Source organism: Aedes aegypti, chromosome 2, assembly GCF_002204515.2.
Source record: "Aedes aegypti strain LVP_AGWG chromosome 2, AaegL5.0 Primary Assembly, whole genome shotgun sequence".
In the NCBI taxonomy this organism is placed as follows: domain Eukaryota; kingdom Metazoa; phylum Arthropoda; class Insecta; order Diptera; family Culicidae; genus Aedes; species Aedes aegypti.
This window is the reverse complement of record NC_035108.1, coordinates 309598283-309623722: the sequence shown is the minus strand read 5'-3', so window position 1 is coordinate 309623722 and position 25440 is coordinate 309598283. Positions and strand designations below refer to the sequence as shown.

General features: G+C 33.9%; 1 protein-coding gene across 13 annotated transcripts in view; it reads right to left on the bottom strand.

The window, feature by feature from the left end:
* The window catches only part of LOC5564986 (dual 3',5'-cyclic-AMP and -GMP phosphodiesterase 11), a 425037-nt gene that overhangs the window by 80548 nt on the left and 319049 nt on the right, over window positions 1-25440 (bottom strand). Inside the window, exon 1 of one of the 13 annotated variants that reach the window (XM_021845672.1) lies at window positions 17444-17460. The exons of the other annotated variants lie outside the window; for them this stretch is intronic. The gene's annotated coding sequence lies outside the window, so the exon portion shown is untranslated. Of the gene's footprint in view, window positions 1-17443; window positions 17461-25440 lie in introns of those variants that run through there. 13 annotated transcript variants of the gene reach the window in all.

Sequence of the window (25440 nt, the reverse complement as noted above, 5' to 3'; positions counted from 1 at the left end):
GGATTTCAATCCATTTGCACGCCTTTAACCCATCTACCGGCAGCCTCATTTTTTACCGCTAAAAAGATATTCAAACCGCAATAACTTTTTTGTTTCTCGATATGTTTGCTCCATTTTTTCACAAGACCTCAAAAAACTTTTCTAGTTTAAGATATTCCGATGTTCCTTGGGGGACCGACATTATCCATATAAAATGTCTGGCAACCATTTTGTTTCAGGTCAATTTATCAAAAACATAAAATGTGTACTATACAATGCCAGATAATAGGGAGCTGCTCTGAAAAAAAACATACAAATCGGTTAAATATTCTTGAGGAAATCTGAAAAAAATTGGCGGTAAAAAATGAGGCTGCCTATAACTACGAAATTGTAATAAATATCTTCCACGACGGCATGTAACTGAGAACGTAAACAAAGGTTCTCATTGTCACGACTAAGAAAAAACTTATTTGGCATCAATTTGTGTAATGTTCGGCACAGAATATGATTCCTTTGATTGCGGTGTGAAATTTCCACTGCACTATGAGTAGCTGTCAAAAAAGGTGAGCAGCTGTCATAAGGCAACATCCATTTATTACGTAACGCTGAAATTGGAAATTTTTGACCACCTCCCCCCCCTTCGTAACGCTTTTTGTATGAAAAATTTTAAATTTTCATATGAGCCGTAACGCTTAAGCTTACTCCCACTTTCCCCCTAGAGCGTTACGTAATTTGTGGATGCCGCCTAAAGTCAAACAAAATTCTGCTTGTATAATGGAGCTGTATTTTGATAGCGCCAATAAATTTTAAAGGAAATCCACATTTTTCATCATGTTGTAAGAATGAGATACCCGTACATCTGAACATTCTAGTAAAATATTTTATAACAGCGACGAAGTGTTTTATTTTGAACACTCACTATATTACAGTGTACCCTAAGTTACAAGACGAATAAAAACTGATTGTGACGGAAATTAAAATGGATACGACGGATATACGCAACGATAAGTAATTGCATTATATTCATACATGATCAAGATTAATCAAAACAGCATTTCACAATGCGACAGCCATCTTGGGAACTAATTGTCTGAAATTGGGTTGTATCAGCTTCTTTCACTATAAAAATAGACAGTTCTTACTGATAACAGCATTATACGATGGAAATTGGCACGTCACCTTACTTACATTTGTTTCAAATATTCCTCCGTAAATCACTCCAAAGATTACTTAAGTAATTTTTCTTTGGATTCTTCCAAGAATTTTAACAGTTCCATTAAACAATGAACCCCACAAGAATTAACCTAAATAATTAGTTCAATTCACTAAATAATTAATTGATATCAATGGTTCAATCGCCGCGACTTGATGTGTCAGTGAATCATCGATTTGTTTTCGGCGAGAATTAACGTACAAATAAATTGCCAGATTGTCCGGACGTTTCGGTCGTTTTACTGGCCTACGACCACCTTCTGCGGACTCTAAAATATATTTTTTAACATTTAGAACACATCAAAAACATAAAATTAACACCTTACAATCTTCTAGCCGTTCGTTTACAGTTGGACGGCCATAACTTTTACAAACATCATAATACATAAATTTCTATATACAACATACATACAAATATCTTCTGGTCATGTGTTGGTAATAGATTTAAGCTTAGTTATAATAGAGTTGTACGCCGTCTTAAAATTGGCAGAGTCTTTCTGTTTGTTTACAACATTATCATCGCCTCGTATCTTAATGTGAAAAGTTTCTGTTATTAATCTAGTGTAGCTATTTGTAACTTTGTCAAGTATTTTTGTCTTGTCAAAGTCGAAAATATGTCCTTCTTCTATAGTGTGTTGTGACAATCCTGTACCAGATATGTTTTTTGTTTTTACATTATACTTATGTTGACTTAGACGTTTACACAAAAATTGACTTGTTTCACCAACGTACGATTTTTCACATGCACCACAAGGAATCTCATATACTACATTTATGTTTTTGTCTTTAGATATTTTGTCTTTAGTTTTTGTAAATAGTACATCCTTAATTTTGTCAACTGGTTTATAAGCCACCTTAAAGTCGTGTTGTCTTAGATATCTAGATAGCTTTTCACCTAGTCCTTCAATATATGGTATCGTTATAAAATTGTTCGTAGCGTTTTCCTTGTCTTGTAGTGTTTCTTCAAGCGGTACGTGGATGATTGTTTGTTGTGTGCGCGAAAGGAGGAAGTGGAGGCAATTTTGAACGAATTCAATGGCTTCCATCAACGGCTGCAGTTCACTGTTAAATTAGAAGTAGGGGGGCTGGGGGCAAGAAGGACACCCTAAGATATATAGGTTCAAATCATGGTTGATTAGCACAATTTTTGAAGATTATTCCAGTGTATGGGCAAGCTCAGCTCTTTTTCTAAATGATGTTATCGATAGATTTCAAAAATATAAGAAACACATGATGATTTGAGATTTTTGAAAATGTCCCTTCTTATGAGGTTTTTAAACTAGGCACGGGGCAAGAGTGCCACTCGTATGGGGCAAGAAGACCACTAGAGCAAAATGCCACAAATTTTGTATATTATTATTTCCCCGCCTAAAGGATAAATTGTAGAGTAAGTAAAGATAAAAACTGAGGGATAAAAGTTGACTTATAGTTAATAAGTAATTTTACAAAATTAATTTAGTTTTCATCTTATTTGAATGTAACAATAATAGTAAAAAATTTCAGAAACCATTTTGAATGACCAAGTTGGTTGATTTTGATTTTATTCAGTAGGAAACATTGATAGAATGCAATATTAAACAAGAAAAATAAAAGTTCATTTGATTTTATATGAGAAAATTGCGGTGTCCCTCTTGCCCCATAAGACATACTGTTATTATATATGTAAAATTTAATGTCAAAAGGACTTTTTCGAAAAAAAATCCTCACAGCTATATTAAACAATTGAAAATCATCAATACTGTGCGGAAAAATCAATATGTTTTGTATTGATTGGGAGTCAAACCTTGTTTTCCAGCCTTACATTCTTATAATATTTCGCATATTTTGCGTTGGTGAGTTAAAGACATTTTTCTAATTTTTTGTACTAAACATTTTTAACTGTAATATTTACACAACCCTCAATTAGTACTCAATTTATACTTATCCTGCGTTAAACATAAAAAAAATTGATTTGAACTACGTAAAATTAGAGGTGGCACTCTTGCCCCGGGTGTCCTTCTTGCCCCATGTCCCCCTAGAAGGAAAACTGAAATTTCTGGACATGATTCTGCGGCGCGAAGACAACACGATCACAACGGAGTGGTTCCCGAAAGATGCAGACGGTAGATATTTAGACTTTACCTCTGTTAGTCCTTTCATACACAAAAATAATACAATAATAACACTAGTAGATAGAGCCTTAAAGTTAACTCATGCTAAGTATCGGGTAAACACATTGAAAACGGTTAAACAAATTCTCACAGGAAACAACTACCCGTGTTTCTTTGTAGAAAAAGTTATTAGGGAAAGACTACACAAAATGTAAAATACACTACAAGACAAGGAAAACGCTACGAACAATTTTATAACGATACCATATATTGAAGGACTAGGTGAAAAGCTATCTAGATATCTAAGACAACACGACTTTAACACACCGAGGACGAAGCCTCAAAATCAGTTGGAACGCTAAATTCAACCCACTATATCTCGGCTGTCCTAAGCCCGATTTACAAAATTTTGGCACCTACAGAAATGTATGGGCTTCTAGATTTATGTCAGATTTTTGAAATATTTTTGGGAACTACTGTTTGATTTATAGTACTTAAAACACCGGAACAAGTCCTAAAAAAATTTCTAACCGGCGGAAATTTGTAGATAACTTAGAATTTATCGCGATAGCCTATAGATTTTTTTATAGTATAATGATCGTTTTAGTGTAATCTAACAATTGGCATTGAATTTTTGATTGTTAGCCGTTCAAAGAACTACAATATATTCACAAAACTGCGTAGAATACAGAAAAAATACATTTTCAATTATAACTTGAAATTCATCGCGATGACCCAAACATTTTATGATCTTAAAATATACTCATATGTAAGGCCATCAAATTTGCAGAACACTGATAATAAATTTCTGTTGTGAAAACTACAATATTTTCACAAAATAGTGAAAAATACAGGAAAATACAGGTTTTCTACAATAATTTCATATTTATCGCAATGAATCATCAGTTTTATAATTTTAATCTCTTTGTTCATTCATGAGAAACAAATTTCCTGAAAACCGTTGATTGCTGTTTGTTCAAAGAACTACAATACATTCACAAAACTGCGTAGAATACAGAAAAATATACATTTTCAACTATAACTTGAAATTTATCGCGATGACCCAAACGTTTTATAACCTAAATATGCACTCATATTGAAGGCCATCAAATTTGAAGAACACTGATAATAAATTTCTGTTGGAAAAACTACAATATTTTCACAAAATAGTAAAAAATACAGGAAAATACAGGTTTTCTACGGTAATTTCATATGTATCGCAATGAGTCATCAGTTTTATAATTTTAATCTCTTTGTTTGTTCATGAGAAACAAATTTTCTGAACAACGTTGATCGCTGTTTGTTCAAAGAACTACAATATATTCACAAATCTGCGTAGAATACAGAAAAATATACATTTTCAACTAGAACTTGAAATTTATCGCGATGACTCAAACGTTTTATGATCTTAGAATATCCTCATATTTAAGGCCATCAAATTTGTAGAACACTGATAATAAAGTTCTGTTGGAAAAACTACAATATTTTCACAAAATAGTGAAAAATACAGGAAAATACAGGTTTTCTACAGTAATTTCATATATATCGCAATGACTCACCAGTTTTATAATTTTAAACTCTTTGTGTGTTCATGAGAAACAAATTTCCTAAACATCGTTGATCGCTGTTTGTTCAAAGAACTACAATATATTCACAAAATCTTGTATAATACAGAAAAATCTTAAATTTCTGCTGCAATATATTGATTGCCTCTAGAGCAATTAAAAGATTTGAAGTTTTTTTAGTTATGAAAATAAATATATTTACAGAACATTTTTGATGTTTTTTAAAGAACTACAACAATTTCACAAAACTATGAATAATATAGGGAAATTACGATCCTAACAACAGTTTGAAATTCATTGCAATGATACATGTATTTTGTGATTTTAAAATATTGTCATATTTAGGGTTATCAAGTTTTCACAAATTACCATATAATACAAAAATATTCTGTTGCTACCAAAGTTTGAAAATTTGATCATCTATATATTTTTCTAAATCGTTGTGTATTTTCAATAAAAATAAATGTGCTCAAAATTATTAGAAGCTGTTTGTTTGTTTGTTCCTTTGGAATATTGTAAAACTTTCTAATTATGAAAACATTACCCAATTACTGAATTGTAGCGGAAATAAATCCGAGGTACATTCGATTTGCATAATCTGCTGATTTAGACATAGCGTGATATATTCTAGCAATATTGACAACTTTCAAATGAAGTCGTCTGACTTTATTTTTATGTGGTAAAATTATTCTATATATTAAAAACACAAGACACCTTGAGCGGCTATTGGATCAGTAGGTATTTTTTATGTTTCAATAATCGCTCATTCAAAAATTATCATGTATACTAATTCTTTTTGCTGAAGTAGGTATAATTTGACCATACAAAATAGCACGATAAATAACGAAATTCTAATTATGTAATGCTTTTTATCCAGTATGTTCGTCACGAAATCTGTTTACCGTGAGCGGAATAGGAACACTTAGATGCAGTAACAGTTTCAATTAAATATGTTTTATGAATGTTTTTAAAATAATTTCTATATTAACGCTGATCATCTATACTTGGAGCTACATTGTAACATAAAAAAAGTATTGATCGACTCAATAGTTATTTTAAAATTAACCTTTGAACACCTTACTTCCCTTAAATGAGGGGAATATGGTGCACAGATGACACTCTATTTCTTTTCCCTGCGAAATAGGAAAACTACGGTGATAGTAAACAGTACGATGTGGTTAAACATTAAAATATCTGTAAGTTTTCCATAGCAATAGGTAAACGAAAGTATTTTATTGCGTTCAACATTCTATTGTGATTGTAGTTCTTTTAAGAATAAAATGATAGTATTTTGAAGCAGATTTTTTAAGATGTGTCATGTTCAAATATTATTAGAGTAAAGCTGGTTGAATCGATTCTTACTATTTAACTTACTACATGGTAGTTAAAAGTATATGCTATTAGTACAAAATAAAAATGGATCTGAAAAAGTGACATGAAAATGGGTTTTCAATTAAGCCCTAGCTGAGACAGTGATTAGGGTAACTGCATATTTGAAATACTTACCTTTATATTTTTATTCTTAATTCTTATTATAGGTTATTAGATAGATGGCATCAAATATGTTCTTGTTTTTTTATGAGAAAGTTTTGAACCATAAAATATAGGTCATTGCGTGAAATTATTAAATTACAAAAGAGTCCTTAGTTTTGAATAAATTATTTAATGAAAATATGTTAGTTCTTTGAACTAACACGTATCAATTTTCATTTATATTCTTTTCTCGTGAACATGAAAATGGTTTGAATTAATAAAATCAATGCTTCATCGCAATGAATATCAAACTACACTAGATATGAGAAAATTTATAAATTGTAAAATTCATGGGTAATAGCGATTATTTTAAACTATTGCTGAAACTTTTTTTTCTGCCATATGCTACGCAGTTTAATATATATGTTGTAATTCGTTAAATGTACAAATTACAATGAAAAATGTTTGGTACAAACAAACGCTAAATTTTTATAGACTAGCTCCAGTGTTTGTAGTACTACAAATCAAACAATAGATTCCAAGCACATTTCTATAACCGCACATGAATCTACAAATAAGGACAAACTAGGGTTGAAGCGATCAACTTTTTTTTAACACCGTCATCCATGTAAGTAAAATATCATTAATTGCGTTATTATAAGTAAATTAAAAAATGATGTCATTACGACAATAATAGATTAGCTACAATTTGTAGTTGTAAGTCTCAAATATGAGAATAGTTTAAAACCACAAAATCTATGGGTCGTTGCGGTGAATATGAAGTAAGATTGTTGAAGGTATTTTTCTGTATTATTTACATTTTTTTGAGAATGGTTTAATGCTTTGGAGAAACTATAAAATTTGCTCTGTTAATTTATGGTTTATAATATGAAAAAATATAATAAAATCATTAAAATGATAACTCCTTGCCACAATTATTATATTGCAACGGAAATCTGATATACTGCTGTTCTTCTTCTTATTCTTCTTTCTGGCGTTACATCCCAACTGGGACAAAGCCTGCTTCTCAGCTTAGTGTTCTTATGAGCACTTCCAAAGTTATTAACTAATGCCAATTGACCATTTTTGCATGTGGATATCATGTGGCAGGTACGAAGATACTCTATGCCCTGGGATGTCGAGAAAATTTCCAACCCGAAAAGATCCTCGACCGGTGGGATTCGAACCCACGACCCTCAGCTTGGTCTTGCTGAATAGCTGCGCGTTTACCGCTACAGCTATTTGGGCCCCATTTCTGTTATAATAAATAATAATACAATATTGTGCAAATATTATCAATAAATAGAAATTGTTATATTACCAATTTTGTAAACTGTTTGTCGTGCTTTGAAAACAGAAATAATAACTGCTCTATTTTTTATATTTATTACGTTGAGAATATTTCAAATCGTAAACACAACTATTATGAAAACGCAACCATAGTCAGAAACTGTTCTGTATTATTCGTGATTTTGTGAAAATATTGATAGTTCTTAGAGCAAATAGCCATTATAATTGTTGAGAAAGTTTGTTTTTTTTTTTCAAAACTTAATAACGGTTTCGAATAATAAAATCAATTAGTCATCTTGAATAATATGAAACAAGAAAAGCAATAGTATATTCTTGTATTACATGGTATTTTATGAAAATATTGAAATTTTCTAACGAAATTTCATCGGTTAATTTATACAAGCTTACCAACTCTAAACGAAAACATTTTATTTAACATTAACAAATCATAAAATCCATGGAACATTGTGGTCAATTTCAGGTTTTTATTACGATCTAACTTTTCTGGTATTTTCCACAGTTTTGTGTAAATGTTTTAGTTCTTCAGAAATCACTAAAAATGTTCTGTAGATATATTTACTTTTATATATAATTATGCTCCAAACTCTTAAAATTATATGGTCTGGAGGCAATCAGTTATTTGCATTTGCCTGACAAAACGTCGAAAGGTGGGAATTGGAAGAGAACGAAATGATTTTGGAAGAATTATTCTCTTCCGAAAGAATAAATAATTCGATATTTTTTTTCTTTTCGATGTGTTATTCCTTTCGACGTTTTGACATTCAACGTTTGTTGTTGTGTTCTATCAATTTATATATGAATCTGAAAAATTCTAAACCGTGGAGATTATAAGAAAATGCAGCAATTTTGAAATTACAGGAGAAATTTTGAATGTTTCTGTATTATACATGGTTTTCGAGCACATTTATTTTTCTTGAAAATTTACAACAATTTAGAAAATTATACAGATGATAAAATGTTCAAACTTCGGTAGCAACAGAATATTTTTGTATTATACGGTAATTTGTGAAAATATTGTAGTTCTTTCAATAAAATTTCATCTATTATTTTGTGCAAACTTGACAACCCTAAATATGAGAATATTTTAAAATCAAAACACCCATGGATCATTGCAAAAAAATCAAACTGTTGTTAAGATCGTATTTTTCCTGCATTATTCACAGTTTTGCGAAAAAGTTGTCGTTCTTTGAAAAACGTCAAAAACGTTTTAAAATATGTTTATTTTTATATCTCACCATTGAAGCATTGTCTTTAAATTGATAAGGTTTAGAGACAACCAATAAATTGTAGAAGAAATTTCAGAATTTAATACAGAAAATTACAATACAAGATTTTTTGAAAGCATTGTAGTTCTTCGAACAAACAGCTATCAACGATGTTCAGAAAATTTGTTTCTCATGAACATACAAAGAGATCAAAATTATAAAACTGATGTGTCATTGCGATAAATATGAAATTATTGTAGAAAACCAGCATTTTTCTGCATTTTCCAACAGAAATTCATTATCAGTGTTCTGCAAATTTGATGGCCTTAAATATGATTATATTTTAAGATCATAAAACATTTGGGTCATAGCGATTAATTTCAAGTTATAGTTGAAAACGTATTTTTTTCCTGTATTCTACTCAGTTTTGTGAATATATTGTAGTTCTTTGAACAAACAGCGATCAACGATGCTCAGTAAACTTGTTTCTCATGAACAAACAAAGAGTTTAAAATTATAAAACTGATGATTCATTGCGATATATATGAAATTACTGCAGAAAACCTGTATTTTCCTGTATTTTTCACTATTTTGTGAAAATATTGTAGCTTACCCAACAGAAATTCATTGTCAGTGTTCTGCGAATGTGATGGCCTTAAATATCAGTATATTTTAAGATCATAAAATGTTTGGGTCATCGCGATAAATTTCAAGTTATAGTTGAAAATGTATTTTTTTCTGTATTCTACGCAGTTTTGTGAATATATTGTAGTTCTTTGAACAAACAGCGATCAAAAATGTTCAGAAAATTTGATTCTCATGAACAAACAATGAGATTAAAATTATAAAACTGATGACTCATTGCGATATGTATGAAATTACTGTAGAAAACCTGTATTTTCCTGTATTTTTCACTATTTTGTGAAAATATTGTAGCTCACCCAACAGAAATTCATTATCAGTGTTCTGCGAATGTGATGGCCTTAAGTATGAGTATATTTTAAGATCATAAAACGTTTGGGTCATCGCGATGAATTTCAAGTTATAATTGAAAATGTATTTTTTTCTGTATTCTACGCAGTTTTGTGAATATATTGTAGTTCTTTGAACGGCTAACAATCGAAAATTCAATGCCAATTGTTAGATTACACTAATATGATCATCATACAATAAAAAAATCTATAGGTTATCGCGATAAATTCTAAGTTATCTACCAATTACCGCCTGGTTAGAAATTTTTTTAGGACTTGCTCCGGTGTTTTAAGTACTACAAATCAAACAGTAGTTCCCAAAAATATTTCAAAAATCTGACATGAATCTAGAAGCCCATACATTTCTGTAGGTGCCAAAATTTTGTAAATCGGGCTTAGAACAGCCGAGATATAGTGGGTTGAATTTAGCGTTCCAACTGATTTTGAGGCTTCGTCGTCCGTGTAAGTGACGAATATCTTAGGCGGACAAGTGTTAAGGTGGCTTATAAACCAGTTGACAAAATTAAGGATGTACTATTTACAAAAACTAAAGACAAAATATCTAAAGACAAAAACATAAATGTAGTATATGAGATTCCTTGTGGTGCATGTGAAAAATCGTACGTTGGTGAAACAAGTCAATTTTTGTGTAAACGTCTAAGTCAACATAAGTATAATGTTAAAACAAAAAACATATCTGGTACAGGATTGTCACTACACACTATAGAAGAAGGACATATTTTCGACTTTGACAAGACAAAAATACTTGACAAAGTTACAAATAGCTACACTAGATTAATAACAGAAACTTTTCACATTAAGATACGAGGCGATGATAATGTTGTAAACAAACAGAAAGACTCTGCCAATTTTAAGACGGCGTACAACTCTATTATAACTAAGCTTAAATCTATTACCAACACATGACCAGAAGATATTTGTATGTATGTTGTATGTAGAAATTTATGTATTATGATGTTTGTAAAAGTTATGGCCGTCCAACTGTAAACAAACGGCTAGAAGATTGTAAGGTGTTAATTTTATGTTTTTGATGTGTTCTAAATGTTAAAAAATATATTTTAGAGTCCGCAGAAGATGGTCTTAGGCCAGTAAAACGACCGAAACGTCCGGACAATCTGGCAATTTATTTGTACGTTAATTCTCGCCGAAAACAAATCGATGATTCACTGACACATAAATAATTAATTCAATTTCTTAAAATATTTCTTTGAGTATTTCTCGCGTTGAGTACCATATAGACGTATCTGCAGTGATCGATTTCTCTTCATCGACTTTCTCTTTGGATTAGTATTGGAAATTCGATCGATTTTCGGAACATTTAACGATGCAGAATGACGTAGGACGATGAGCACTTCCTATTGAATCAACAATATTGGCCGAAAACTTTCTCCCGGCCAAGTAATTATCCAAAGAGAAAATCGATGAAGAGAAATTGATCACTGCAGTTACGCCCTTATGATACTGAATGCGAGATTTCTTCTTGAATCCATCAGCAATTACACACAGTATTCCTCTAGGGATTGTTTCAGGGATACAGTCAATGATTATTTCAGGAATCAATGCAAAATTATTTCAAGATTTTTTTCAAAATTTAATCTATTTATATTTTAATGGGATTCTTTTATACATTACTCCTAGTATTACATGTTTCAAAATTTTATCAAGGGTTCTGGCATCCATCTCTTTGAAGGAATTTCATCGAAGACCTTTATTAAAATTCATCTGAGGATTGCTCAAAGAGTTCTCTCAATGATATCTTTGATGGGGATGCTCTCTCAAAGAAAGCATTAAGAGAACTGTTGAAAAAAATTTTGGATGTATTTTAATAAAACTTTTAATGGAATTACTTCAAAGGGATCGATTGCAGAATCCATGATGAAATTCTGGGATATTATGCCATACTTGTTCTAGAAAAAAAAATGTATAAAAAAATGTTTTAACGATATTCCAAGAAACAAAAATAGTATTGTGAAAATTCATAAATTTTCTATGAAGTTCTTCCTGGCATATTTTAAGGCTACTTTCAAAAATAACACTAACCACTACTCCAAGAATCAAAAATAACATTTAGACCACCGAAATTCCTACAGAAGTTCAATTAAAAGCTGCTCTGCAGATTTTTCAAAGAATCTTCTAACAATTTTTTTCTCTGTAGCAATTTTTAGCATTCCTGTGAGGGTAATTTAAAAGATTCAGATAGGTTCAAAACATACAGATAGGTTAAACATTGACAAAAAAAATGCACCAGGACAAAAATTTAGGTAGCAAAAAAAAAACTACACGTTGTATCATTTTAGTGTCTCTAGCGCATTTGGTCCTTATCACTCAATGAACAAATCCGCTGAAGACACCAAAATGATTCGACGCGTTGTTTTTCTGCTACACCATTTTGTGGTTTGGTGCATTTTTTTGTTTAAGTTCAACCAATCTGTAACATTTGAATCAAATAGTTTTCAGACATTTTTGTTAATAGTTATAAAAAAAATGAAGGTAATTTGTAGTTCGTGGTAGAAAAATTAAAAGAATCTGTTGAAAAATGGCGGAGATATAGCTTTCTGAATTTGACTATTTTGTATGAGAAAACGACTTTGGTGCATTTTACATGTCCAATACTGTAAACCTCTGAATCAATTTTTGAGCAACAAGGATTTCAAGAGAAAATTGTTAAAAAATCCCTGATAGGATCCCATAGAAATGCCTAAATAAATTCCGACAGAGACCGTTATATGATCTGCATTTTGTGATAACTGGAGTTATTCGTAAAATAATCAGAGAAGGAATGCTTGGAAAAAATATACAGGGAAAATTTCCTTCCCAAATCTGAGGAAGCTTTCAAACTTCCTTGAAGAAGCCTATGCCTAATCAGCATTACTAGGATGATCAAAAGAGGATTTCATAAGAGTATCAAAATTACTAGGATGGTGTCTGAAAACCACTTAAGGCACCACATATCAAAAGAAATTCTTCATTAATCTCTGCCTAAGACAATGCTTTTAGAAGTTCTCAGTGAAATTCCTGGTTTGGTGTAAGTTATAGGTTAATTCCAGAATGGAAATGAATTTTATTGAAGAATTAAAAAAAAGTTCTTGAACGAGTTCTCACAGTTTTCTTCAAAGATTAACCGGAGCAAATTTTAACAAAATGGATTTTTGAAAGACTTCATGGAGTAATTCAAGGTAAAATCCCGAAAGAGTAGCCACGATCTATTACTTGAAAAATATCTTGGAGGAATACTGAAGGATACTAAAGAGGGGCCCAGATAGCCGTAGCGGTAAACGCTCAGCTATTCAGCAAGACCAAGCTGAGGGTCGTGGGTTCGAATCCCACCGGTCGAGGATCTTTTCGGGTTGGAAATTTTCTCGACTTCCCAGGGCATAGAGTATCTTCGTACCTGTCACACGATATATACATGCAAAAATGGTCATTGGTACAGTAAGCTCTCAGTTAATAACTGTGGAAGTGCTCATAAGAACACTAAGCTGAGAAGCAGGCTTTGTCCCAGTGGGGACGTAATGCCAGAAAGAAAGAAGAATACTAAAGATATTTGAAAAACTGGACGAATTTTATAAGAAACGAAAGATTGGTGATTCCTAAAATAATCCTCAAACTTCATTATGGGTTTGGACTTAGTGGTCAAGTGAGATGGGAAATGCATGAATGAATTTCTTAACAAATATTTAGAATAATTCCAGAAGCTAAAATTTTAGGCTGATATTTTGAGAAATCCCTACTGCCCATAAAAAATGCGAAAATCGTCGTATCTTTATTTAAAGATAGTTTTCATGGGGAAAACGAAAACGAAGCAACAAACATTTATGATTTGTAATGTTTGATGTGTTCAAACTATGTTTTGAGATTTGGATATTATTTTCATCTGTTACTTTCTTCTTACTTGAGAAGAATTGGTAGCATACCTCCAAACTTTATCGTACAGTCATCGAGTTCAATATCTATGGAATAAACTTCTTCCTCAAAAAAATGTACAGACCATGTATTCATTTTCTAATGCAGTTTAACAAACAATAAAAGCACAACAAACCCATACGACGCAAGAGCTCCCAAAATCATTACCCTAGAAAAATATTCTATAGTGACCATAAAAACAACGTTCTGAAGGGCCTTCCATATCTTCTGATACAAGAAAAGTAATATATTCAAAAATTTAGTGTGATTTTCGAAAGTGGCAAATTTATCACTAGAGTATGGGACAACCAAACGCTTTTTCTGATTCTTAGAGAACAAAACCTTCAACCTTTCATACAATATTACATTATTCAGTTTAATCAAACGGGGCCTTCCTAAGCCGAGTGGTTAGAGTCCGCGGCTACAAAGCGAAACCAAAGGTTCGAATCCCGGTAGGTCCAGGATCTTTTCGTAATGGAAATTTCCTTGACTTCCCTGGGCATAGAGTATCATCGTACCTGCCACACGATATACGAATGCGAAAATGGTAAGTTCAATAACTATGGAAGTGCTCATATGAACACTAAGCTGAGAAGTCGGCTCTGTCCCATTGGGGACGTTAATGCCAAGAAGAAGAAGAAGAAGGTTAATCAAAAATAAATATGACAGAAATTGTATGATATAGCATAGTTATGTTAGAATGTAATCACATTCAATCACGAGAACAATGAAATATTTGTAGATATTTCATAAACATTTTCCGGTGAAATAAATAAGTGATGGCGCTTTAGCCTAGGCTATTCAGCCAGAGAAAAAGGTGGAAATACCATTTTCATAGCTCAAAGAGCTCCGCATCAATGAAGTGAGGTCAACTTTCTTGGCCCCGTCACTCCCAATAAAATATTGAAATGGTTATTATAGAAACTATTTGAACAATCCAAAGAAAAATGTTCAGTGGAAAATTAAAAGGAGTTACAGGAGAGATTCTAAGCAAATACGTTGATTTATCTCCTATTACCCCCTTGACTAATTTTCTGAATTTCCTGGATGCATTTTTTTCAAGATAAGTCAACAGATAATTGGCAAAAACTTTTTGAGCTTCTTATCAGATTACTGGCAGATCCCACGCAATGATGTCTGGTATGTTCCATGACAGAAGTCTGATTTTAATTTGGACTCCAAGATTTATGAAAAAAGTTTATCATGTCGCAGTTTTACATAAACAAGCATTCTGAAAACAATCCTTCTAAAATTCTGGCTACCTCCATGTGCTGAACTGACAATGTTAGAATGACAACGCAAACCTCGCTCGCGGGCAACAGCAAGTAGCAGCTTTCGTGAAAAAGCTTTGGCAGAAAGTTTTCCAATCAACAAGAGTAGGTAGAGTATGTGGGATGACATCCATATTGACAACGATGACCCGCTGCTGTTTTGGAAGAAGTTATCGGATTTGGATCAGATTGAATTTTCGCGGGCACCGTCATTGCACTTGGGGAGAGATGTAGATCATCAATAATGGTGCCACCAATAGGGAATTGAATTTGTTTTTAATTCAGTGTGGAAAGTATTTGCATCCCAGAAACACGCATAGTTAAGAATGGGTGTGTCATGTTGCACTTCTCATTTGTAACTTGTAGTTTGATCATGCAATGTAGGAGGTCCATTCCAAGAGTTTTATAATGTTTTTTGTTGGGATATGAAATAATTTTCTGTGTGTGAATATAATCAGTACAACAATAATGATCCATTTCGACAATTAGAAAAATTTCAATAATTTCCAATAAAAAAACAATAGTACACTAAACATCCCATAACAATTACTACGGGTCCAATTTCTTAATCGATATTTCACTCTCGATTTGTGCAGACCGATCATAAACAAAGCAATTAAACAATTTTGGCAGACGATCCGTAAAAAAATGCAATGCCAACCATTAAGGGTGTAACATGAATCAGCCATTTGCTTTCCCGCCCATTCGGTTCGGGCACCGGTAAGGACCCCTCACGATATCGATGCCAACCAAAAAGTCACTGGTCGACGATGATAGCAGTTTGTGCGTAACCGTAAAAGTCGTCCCAACGGCATTCCGAAATATTATGTTACGACTGAGTTGAAACAAAAAAAGGGGAACCATAAAACAGAGACTCAATTAATTTTTCATAAACGTGGATGATAATTGAAATCGTAAAGCAAAGTCGTTACCCCATTGAATATTCACAGCAAGTTGCCACCAGTTGTCGTCGAGCGAGTACGTGATGGCGCTTGCGGTGGGCTTGGTTGTCATCAGTATTGGTGAAAATTGAAATTGAATGAATACAAAATATGACTTGATACTACAGTTAAACGTAAATACAGATAGAAAAATAGACGCTTGAAGAATAAAGATGGAAATTAGGGAATAGAAAGATAGAAAAATAGGAAGATATGGGTATAAGAAAATAAAAAGATAGAAAGATAGGATGATAAAAAATAGGAAGATAAGAAGATCAGAAAAAATAGGAAGATAGGAAGATAGAAAGATAAAAAAGAAAAATATGAAGATAGGAAGATCGTAAGATATAGAAAGAGGAAGATAGCAGATAGAAAAGAGAAAGGGCATTCGATTGCCCTTAAGTTAGCAAGTTATTCAAAGCACGAAAGTCCATCAATCTTTCTCCAAACCATGTCACCGAATGATTCAAACCACTCCAAGCTCACTGAAAAGAACGCCACAGCAAAACATAAACTTTATCCTTTTCAAACATCTGCTGCCACGTGTGTGTGCCCCATTTGGCGGCACAGATCATAAATCACCGATGCCCGTATAAATCATCGACAGGAAATATTCCCACAGTAACATGGTCTGGGGTAAACCCTTCTGCCACTTCAGTCCTCTTTAGCATTCATGACATGGATCCTATTATTCCAGCAGAATGTACCACCGAGGGATTCAATCTGGTCTGGCAAAAGTGGTTTTGTAAAACATTTTCCCTTAAGTGCCGAGTGCCCCAATAATCTCAGTCGTCCGTTGCACGTTTGATGGTACTCCAAAAGGAAGAAGGCTCTGCCCGTAAACACATTTATGTGTCAAATTGAGTGGGGTGAGCATAAAATTTAAAACCGTACACATTATGGCAGCGCCGTTTCGACGAGGTGGACGATGTTTGCAATTGCATTTCGAACTGCACAAGTCGCATCTCCGTCGGAAAGCGCAACGGCTTGGAAGTGACTGACAACGCAACGCACCGCCGGTATAGCTTGCTGTTGTCTGGCAAAGGCCAATCTTCGTTTGACTAGAAGCTATAAAAAATTATTATTTTTTCCGTGCGATTGATTGGAAATGCGACGCAAATTGCATCAAAATATAGTTTCAAGCGCAATAAAAAAGCGTAGCTACGATGACGTTAAACGCGATTTGTGTTTTCAATCAGGAACATGCGATGCTGCGGGGTATTCAGTGGCTGATGCTGTAGGGGGCTGTCCATTTATTACGTAAGACATTTTTCGGGGTTTTTTTCAACCCCCCTCCCCCCATGGTAAGATTTTTTTGTATGAAAATCAAAAATAAATTGAATGGCGCGTAAGAAATCTCAGACCCCCCATCCCCCCATAAACTCTTACGTAATTAATGGACCACCCCTAAAACTTCTTGAAAATGGATCGGTAGAGGATATTTCCACGAAGCAAATTTTCATTTCAGCAATGAATTAGGCGCCGGTCCAAAAATACTCACCGTTTGCAATCGCCGGTTGACATTTGACCTTTGTCTCAAACTTATCTAAATCGAATCAACGAGACCGCTCCATCCCTCAGAAGGATGCTATCACATCTCCCCGAAAATCATTCGTCCGATTTCCCAGAAATCTTTTAGTCCGTGTAAGTTGAAACGGTGCAATATGTCAACTGGGTCCTAAAATGTTTGATGAAATCTTGTTTTTGTTTAATGATACGAAAGAGCATATTGCTGCAACTATTTTAGCAATTTTTCCCGCTCAAATAACGGCTCTAATATATTTAAACTTTAATTTAAAAATTGGGTACATAAATGAACCTTGACACTTTTGATCATGTTTGACGTTCGCTTAATCGACAAAAACACCACAGGGGTTTTAGTTTTAACACTGGGGTTGTTCCCGGATAAAAACGTATCATTCAGTGAATGGAATAAACCATTAATGTACAATATAACGTATTGGATACAATACAGCGTATTGTAATTGAATGTCGAAGCAATATTAATCTTGTTTGGATATACAATTCAAAAACAATATAATATATTGTAACAGAACATTGTATTGTTTTTAATTGGTTTTATACCTTACAATTTTGGTCAAATTCCTATTTTCGCGTAAAACAACTGTTGCTATTTTCTATGTAGCTTTGCTGAAAGAAATAAACAAAACAAGTTCAGAAAGCAAGAAATGTTGGGTGAAAAATATTCAAAAAGTAAAAATAAGTAGTTTTTTAGAAGTCACTTGACATTAGCTGTAACGACGAATGCAACCATGATATTGAATTGTTTTTGTATTGTAAAACAATACACGAATTGCTAATCAAGACAATACATGAACAATACATCGTATTATATTTTCAAAATGTTTGTATGAGAAAATATCTATATTTGTATTGTTACGATACTTAACCACCCATACATTATATTTCAAAAATCTTATATACCATTCTGTGAACTGTTCAAAACAATATATTGTACTGTAATTGTATTGTCATTTTTCAATATACTGTATTGTATTTCCAATATATTGAATGATACTGTTACAATACGTTATATTGTTTTTGTATTGTATTTTTTATCCGGGTTCCTATCTGACATTTTGGAAGGGACACGAAAAGCAAAATATGTACACCCAAAATTTGAGTTGAAGCCAAGGAGTATGACAAAATCTAGAAAAATGTTTTTTGGACTTTAACAAAAGAAAAACATTGAAAAATTGAGTAAACATGTGTTTTTAGCCTAAACTAAACAGGCCTTTAGGACCCTATTGTGCACCCAATCAGTGACTGTAAGATTTCAATACAATTCTGTATGAAAACCATACAAGTATTGTATAAGGCAGTTGAGGCCTTCCTTAGCCGAGTGGTTAGAGTCCGCGGCTACAAAGCAAAGCCATGCTGAAGGTGTCTGGGTTCGAATCCCGGTCGGTCCAGGATCTTTTCGTAATGGAAATTTCCTTGACTTCCCTGGGCATAAAGTTTCATCGTACCTGCTACATGAAATACGAATGCGAAAATGGCAACTTTGGCAAAGAAATCTCAGTTAATAACTGTGGAAGTGCTCATAAGAACACTACGCTGAGAAGCAGGCTTTGTCCCAGTGAGGACGTAATGCCAAAAAGAAGAAGAAGATAAGGCAGCGACCATAAATTACGTAACGCTCTAAGGGTGGGGGGTAGGCTCAAGCGTTACGAAAATGTCCATACAAAAAGCGTTACGGAGGACGGGGATGGCGTTAACCAATTTCCAATTCTAGCGTTACGTTATAAATGGATGATGCCTAATATCGTTCAAAATAAAGAAATTACAAAGTTCTTATTCAGTATTTGTATTGCATAATGCTCCGATGACATGGTTTGGAGAAAGCTAGTCGACATAAGATTCATAATTAAAAAGCAAATAAACTGACTATCGACGCGCTCAAAATAATTTGTTACTAGTGGCTTTTCGTACTCATGTTGCGTGCACTACAGCAGCTACCTCGATATTGCGTAAGGGGGTAATCTTCACCTTATAACATCAGAGCCATTGGTGGCCACTTAGCGTCCAAAATGAGCACTTTACAACCCAGTAAACACAAAGTCGTATACGATAGCGCATAAGAGTACAAATGTGGAGGCGATATACGTACATACGCCATAAGGCTGCATGCAAAATGTACGTATATCGCCGCCACATTTGTACTCTTATATCTCTTCATATACGATGGTGTGTTTACTGGGAATGATCGACTTATAACATTTCGTATTTTGGAAAAATTAGGGATGGCCTAACCCTCAGTAAATAAGTGCTGATGATCTTCTATTTTTTGGGCAACAATGGTACCTGCCACGTGCAGCCCAATAAGGAGAAGGGGGAGGAATTGATGATGCTTCCCTGCCTCTACGCCAGTTCATGCGGGATGATATAGGGGTAAGGTCTTTTTCATGGCAGCAAGGCTGGCTCTTGGTTAGCAGACTGCCTATGTATCAAGCGTAAGGAAAGGCGTGCTATAAGGATCAAATAATGGAAGCGTAGGGAACCAGTTTTTTTTTTGTCCGTCTCTGGTTCTAGCAAATGCTACAAACTATTCGTGAGCTATATTAAGAGAAGAAGATAGAAACAAGTAGGGTTCCTGGGGTAATATACACAGTCAGGGCAAAACGAACCTCGTCTATTTCTCTGAAATAAACCAGTTATGATTAAAAAGTACTAAACAGTTGATGAAATGTTTCAAACTGTGGATACCCTGATGATTTTATACATTTTGATAACCTAAACAAGAATATAGAACTCTAATTTCAAAGAGCACAATTCTGATGTACCTTTCTCGATCACTTCGCTTGTTATTTTGAGAGTGATGAATTGATTTTTTTTACAATCTTTAGTCATGGGACAGATTGGTAGATAGGGGAAAGGGTGGTAAAATGAACACCTTAAGGATATCATCTAGTTTCTGATAGAAAAACGAGGAATTTGTAGAATTCTATCGCACAGCTTCCAAAATAGGGATGTTACCTATAGCAGCGACAAGAATTCAGACTAAAATAGCTAAAGTTTTACATACTTTTATTTCTAGCAAAAAGCGATTCAAATGTTCATTTTATCTGCACTATGTGGGTAAAATGAACAGCGATTGTTGGTAAAATGAACATCAAGCAAAAAACGTGAGCAGAACAAATATTTTTGAAAATTTTCATTGCATTCCCGAAAATATATCTATTAATGCTTGTAACCAATTCCAGGGCCCAGATAGCCGTAGCGGTAAACGCGCAGCTATTCAGCATGACCAAGCTGAGGGTCGTGGGTTCGAATCCCACCGGTCGAGGATCTTTTCGGGTTGGAAATTTTCTCGACTTCCCAGGGCATAGAGTATCTTCGTACCTGCCACACGAGCTGAGAAGCAGGCTCTGTCCCAGTGGGGACGTAACGCCAGAAAGAAGAAGAACCAATTCAAAAATAAATTTAAAGGTAGCAGATTTGGCATCATATCATAACGAGATTCACTCCACTGAAAAACCTCAAGACTCCCGAGCGAAAAGTTACGTCAGTTCTAATTTTCAAACGTGGTTTTCTAAAATCGTTGATATTTTCACTTCAATTGACCTTCCTATCAACACGCACACTCCGAAGTATGCTCTGAATCGTCCGTGCGTGAAAAAAATTCAATCAAATTTGTTTTTTTTTTTTGGTAAATGGCATGGTGTTCATTTTACCACCCCTTTTGCCACCACTTCCCCTACCAGGTTAGCTGTTGATGAGATGATTTGGCGAAATAACCTACAATCATGAAAGTTATGTGATTTGAATTCTTTACCAGCGTACGGACAAAAGACTGTTTTTAACGACCAAAACCTCAAGTACTCTGGATATGCATGCCAGAGGTTGAGTGTCTTCGACAAAGTATTTTGGAATTATTTATACTACATTTTGACTCCTTCGTATTAGAGCTAGATAAGTTCGAACTAATCTAGAACCTATTTATCTTTTGATAGGAGCGTTTTGGCAAAAAACTTTCCTCTGCAAAGTTGTTTATTGAGACATTTTTGACATTTCTTCCAAAGACACTTATGCTCTATCACTGACGTGGATGGCACTGTATTGAAAACAGCCCAAATATTAATTTTGACCATAAGTATTTTCGTACAAAAAAAAAAAAAAAATGTTAAAAATATGTTATTCTTAAAGCTTAACAATAACAAAGTAAATTTACATCATCTAACAGTAACATTCTTAGATTTTATGATACTTTTAGTAAGTTACTTTTGATGATACTTTGAGTTGTGGGCCTCGTGGCCGCGAACGGTTAGTGTCGTCAGGCAATTAAGCGTATCGTGTCATGGGGTGTGGGTTCGATTCCCGCTGCAGCCATTGAAACTATTCGTCAGGAATGTTTCTCGGCTGTGCCGCTGGAGCATGCTTGTCCGTTGTCTAGTGTTAAGTTGCAGTCTGTGCAGCTAAATGGCTGAAGACGGTGTCCGTGTCTTTAAAAAATAAAAGTCCAAAAACAGTGTTTTACAAACTCTAGAATAACTCATGAAGCGGCAGATAGCGGCAGCAATTTTTTTGTCTACGACTAGATGAGACCAGTAGCTTCATTGTAGCGAAGAAAGAAAAGTGGGCTGCGGAGAGCTTTTTTTACAGATTTTTTTTACTTTTTGTAGGTGCACTCCTTAAACAGCGGTCTTGCCTCAACCAGAAATTACACCAGAATAAGTTTATGCTTTAAACATATGTTTTAAATATATGTAGTTTCAAAGATTTATTCAGTTTTTTTTATTTAAAACTGAGAAATAAAAAACATCTACGAATGGGAAGAGAAATATTCGAAAAAAATTTTTACATCATTACAAGCAATAAAATTGCAAATTGTAATTTTCTTCTTGAAAAATAATTAAATTGGCGCTTGGGACAGTTTTGCGAATATTATATGTCATTTATGCTAATTTTAGCTCTTTTGGTCAGAAACAACTTTCTCTTCCATACATAGGAGCTCACATTGCTTGACCTCCCAGTTTTGATTTTTTTCCTGCATCTCCATACATTCAACGCACTGTTGGAGGCTCCTATCGAAAGACAAAAATGATCTAGATCAGTTTTAACTTATCTAGATGAAATTCGGAAGAAGCAAAATGTTGTACAAACTGTTTCAAAATACATTGTCGAAGTCACCAAACCTCTAGGATACATATGCAGAGTACTAGAGGTTTTGGCCGTCGAAAACAGCGATCTGCCCCATTGTGCCACGAAGGGAGGACAGAAACCAACTAGATTCGTGTTTCGAAACATTACTTGCATGTTGTTTGGCCCTCATTCTGGCAAATATTCCTTAACTGGTGCAAGACCTCCCTGCCAGATACAACAACAAAGTACTAGGAAGGGGATGGATCTGCGATTGAACCCATGACCTTCTGCTTATAAAGCAGAAGTGGCAGCCATCAAACCACCGACCCCGTCAATGCCCATAAAAGCATAAATGCCCCATAAAAAAGTAGACATTGAGAAAATAGCATTCAAAATTGAAAATGTGTCTTCTCATACACGGTAAAAAATGAGCACCATGATATCAATAGATCTGCACTTGTATTTGAATATCGTTTAATCTTGGTAAAAATACATCCTGTGAATTCAACGTTGCATGTTTTGATTTGAAATGATAAAAAAGGTTAAATAAAAGTTTCCGCCTAACTCAGACTTGAACCTTCAATCTTAAGGGTGCAAGTCTGATCATAGAAAGTCTGAAAAAGTCGTGCCAAGTACGCATATAGCCTCCACTTTGGTAGGTATATAGCCTTTTCATGCATTCTATACGATTGAATTGATTCATATAGAATGATGTAAATCAAAAGTTATACCAACCAAAATGTTGACTGAAGATGCTTCTAGGAAGGATGTTTTCAAGTTTACGCTGAAAAAAAAATGCAGTCGCTTAGGAAAATTATGATATTGTACTGCTTATACACAGGATGACGTCACAAAGTATTTTATCAGTAATTGTGTGGATAACAAAAACTAAATCAATTAAATTTCTAGAACATTCGAAATAATAAAAATCTGATCCACATAGCAAAAAACAAATTGTAATATCGCAACATTTTAGCTGCACATAAGTTCAGTCGCAAATATAATTTATTAAACGTATAAAATCAGCCGATGACTGCTAAACATTGGGGTGTAGCAGTCGATAGAACCGGTTTTAGAAGTTATCAAAAAAGATGCAAAAGTTTGAAAGAGATTCGAACCGTTGTCTTGTGAGTAAGAATTACGCACAATACCACTCATCTACTTCACTAAACAAAAAAAAAAACAATTAGCTACAATTTTGTGTTGTTATTCGCAATGGATTCCTTGGCATTTTCTTTGATCGAACCGATTGCGTTTTGAGCGTAATATTGATGTAAAGTTATGTGATCGAGTTTGCTTACGTTCCATTATTGATCTTCTTCTTCTTCTTCTTTCTGGCGTTACGTCCCAACTGGGACAAAGCCTGCTTCTCAGATTAGTGTTCTTATGAGCACTTCCACAGTTATTAACTGAGAGCTTTCTTTGCCGATTGACCATTTTTGCATGTGTATATCGTGTGGCAGGTACGATGACACTCTATGCCCTGGGAATCGAGAAAATTTCCTTTACGAAAAGATCCTCGACCAGCGGGATTCGAACCCGCGACCCTCAGCATGGTCATGCTGAATAGCTGCGCGTTTACCGCTACGGCTATCTGGGCCCCATTGTCCCATTATTGATACATAATCAAGTATTATGTCAGTCGTTATTGATTTATTTTGTGCTGTGCATGCTAATAATTTGCAAAATAAGCGTGGTAAGAGATTCATAAATCAAGAAAAATTACTCTTATTTATAATGGCGAATGGATCTTAAATGGTTTCCAAGCATTCATGCAAAAGCTAAAACACGTCTAAGCATCCTAACGATAGGCAGTACTCCGTTGCATAAAAAATGAATAAGATTTTGTTTTGGTTTTGTTCCATACAATGAAAGTTTGAGCAAAAAATATAATTTTCATATCTAAAAACAACAATAAGCCATAACTTTTAGAATTCTAAACCTCCGAATGTAAAAAAAGGCCCTGAAAAATATTGCTATGAGCTAGCGCCAGAGCACATTTTAATTCGTTCAATGTAAGGTGCCAGGAAGTATCCATTAAAGTAAGGTAGAGCAGAAGTTTCTTTTTCAGATTTGTAGTTCAATGCTAAACGAATGTGATGAATGTCATGGCGGTTTGAATACTATTAAAATAAGAAACTCTCACTCTAAATAAGAAAGAAATCGATTAATATTTGGAAAAGTTGTGGCAATTTTTTGATTCTAGACGTGAACATTGTAACTATCGGTCAATTGGCCATTGCTTAGAACAAAAACATCTTGTCCATTTGTTTTGCAGAGGTGTAGACAGGCCTATCGTATGCATTGAAGGGTATTAGTTTCTGTATAAATGATTGGAAGCCTTTTTTTGGTCAATAGTGGGGCAAAAGATCGAGTGGTTTAAACTGCCTAGTGAGTATCTCTGTCTTAAGAGTGAAGAACGATAGATTTAAACCCCAAGACCTGACAATTATCAAGACGATCAAAAGTAGTGCCTTCACACATGTTGTAATTAAGGCATGTCAACTGATATATGACTAAATATAGTCTTATAAGAGGTAATCTGCATCAATTATAACATGTGTGTTCCATGGGTTTGGCTTAATTTTTTCATTGCTTATCGGATAGTTTTTAATCAGCCCAGAATACCTTAAATTTGCATTTGAACAATAAACTGGAATTTATGGAAAATTCGGTCTATTTTTTCTTGAAAACGTAATTTTCTATATTATCTCAAAACACCTCGAAAAGTTAAGTGTTTTCAACTGTAAAATGTCTCAGAAAATTGATTTGAAGTTTTGAAATTGTAAATAATTGTGTTCGGCAACACTGTATCCAACTAAAAGACTTTTATTATAGATTCCTTAAATAATTTCCTTCAAAAGTAAATAGTTCTGTAATAGTAGTTGTTAATAT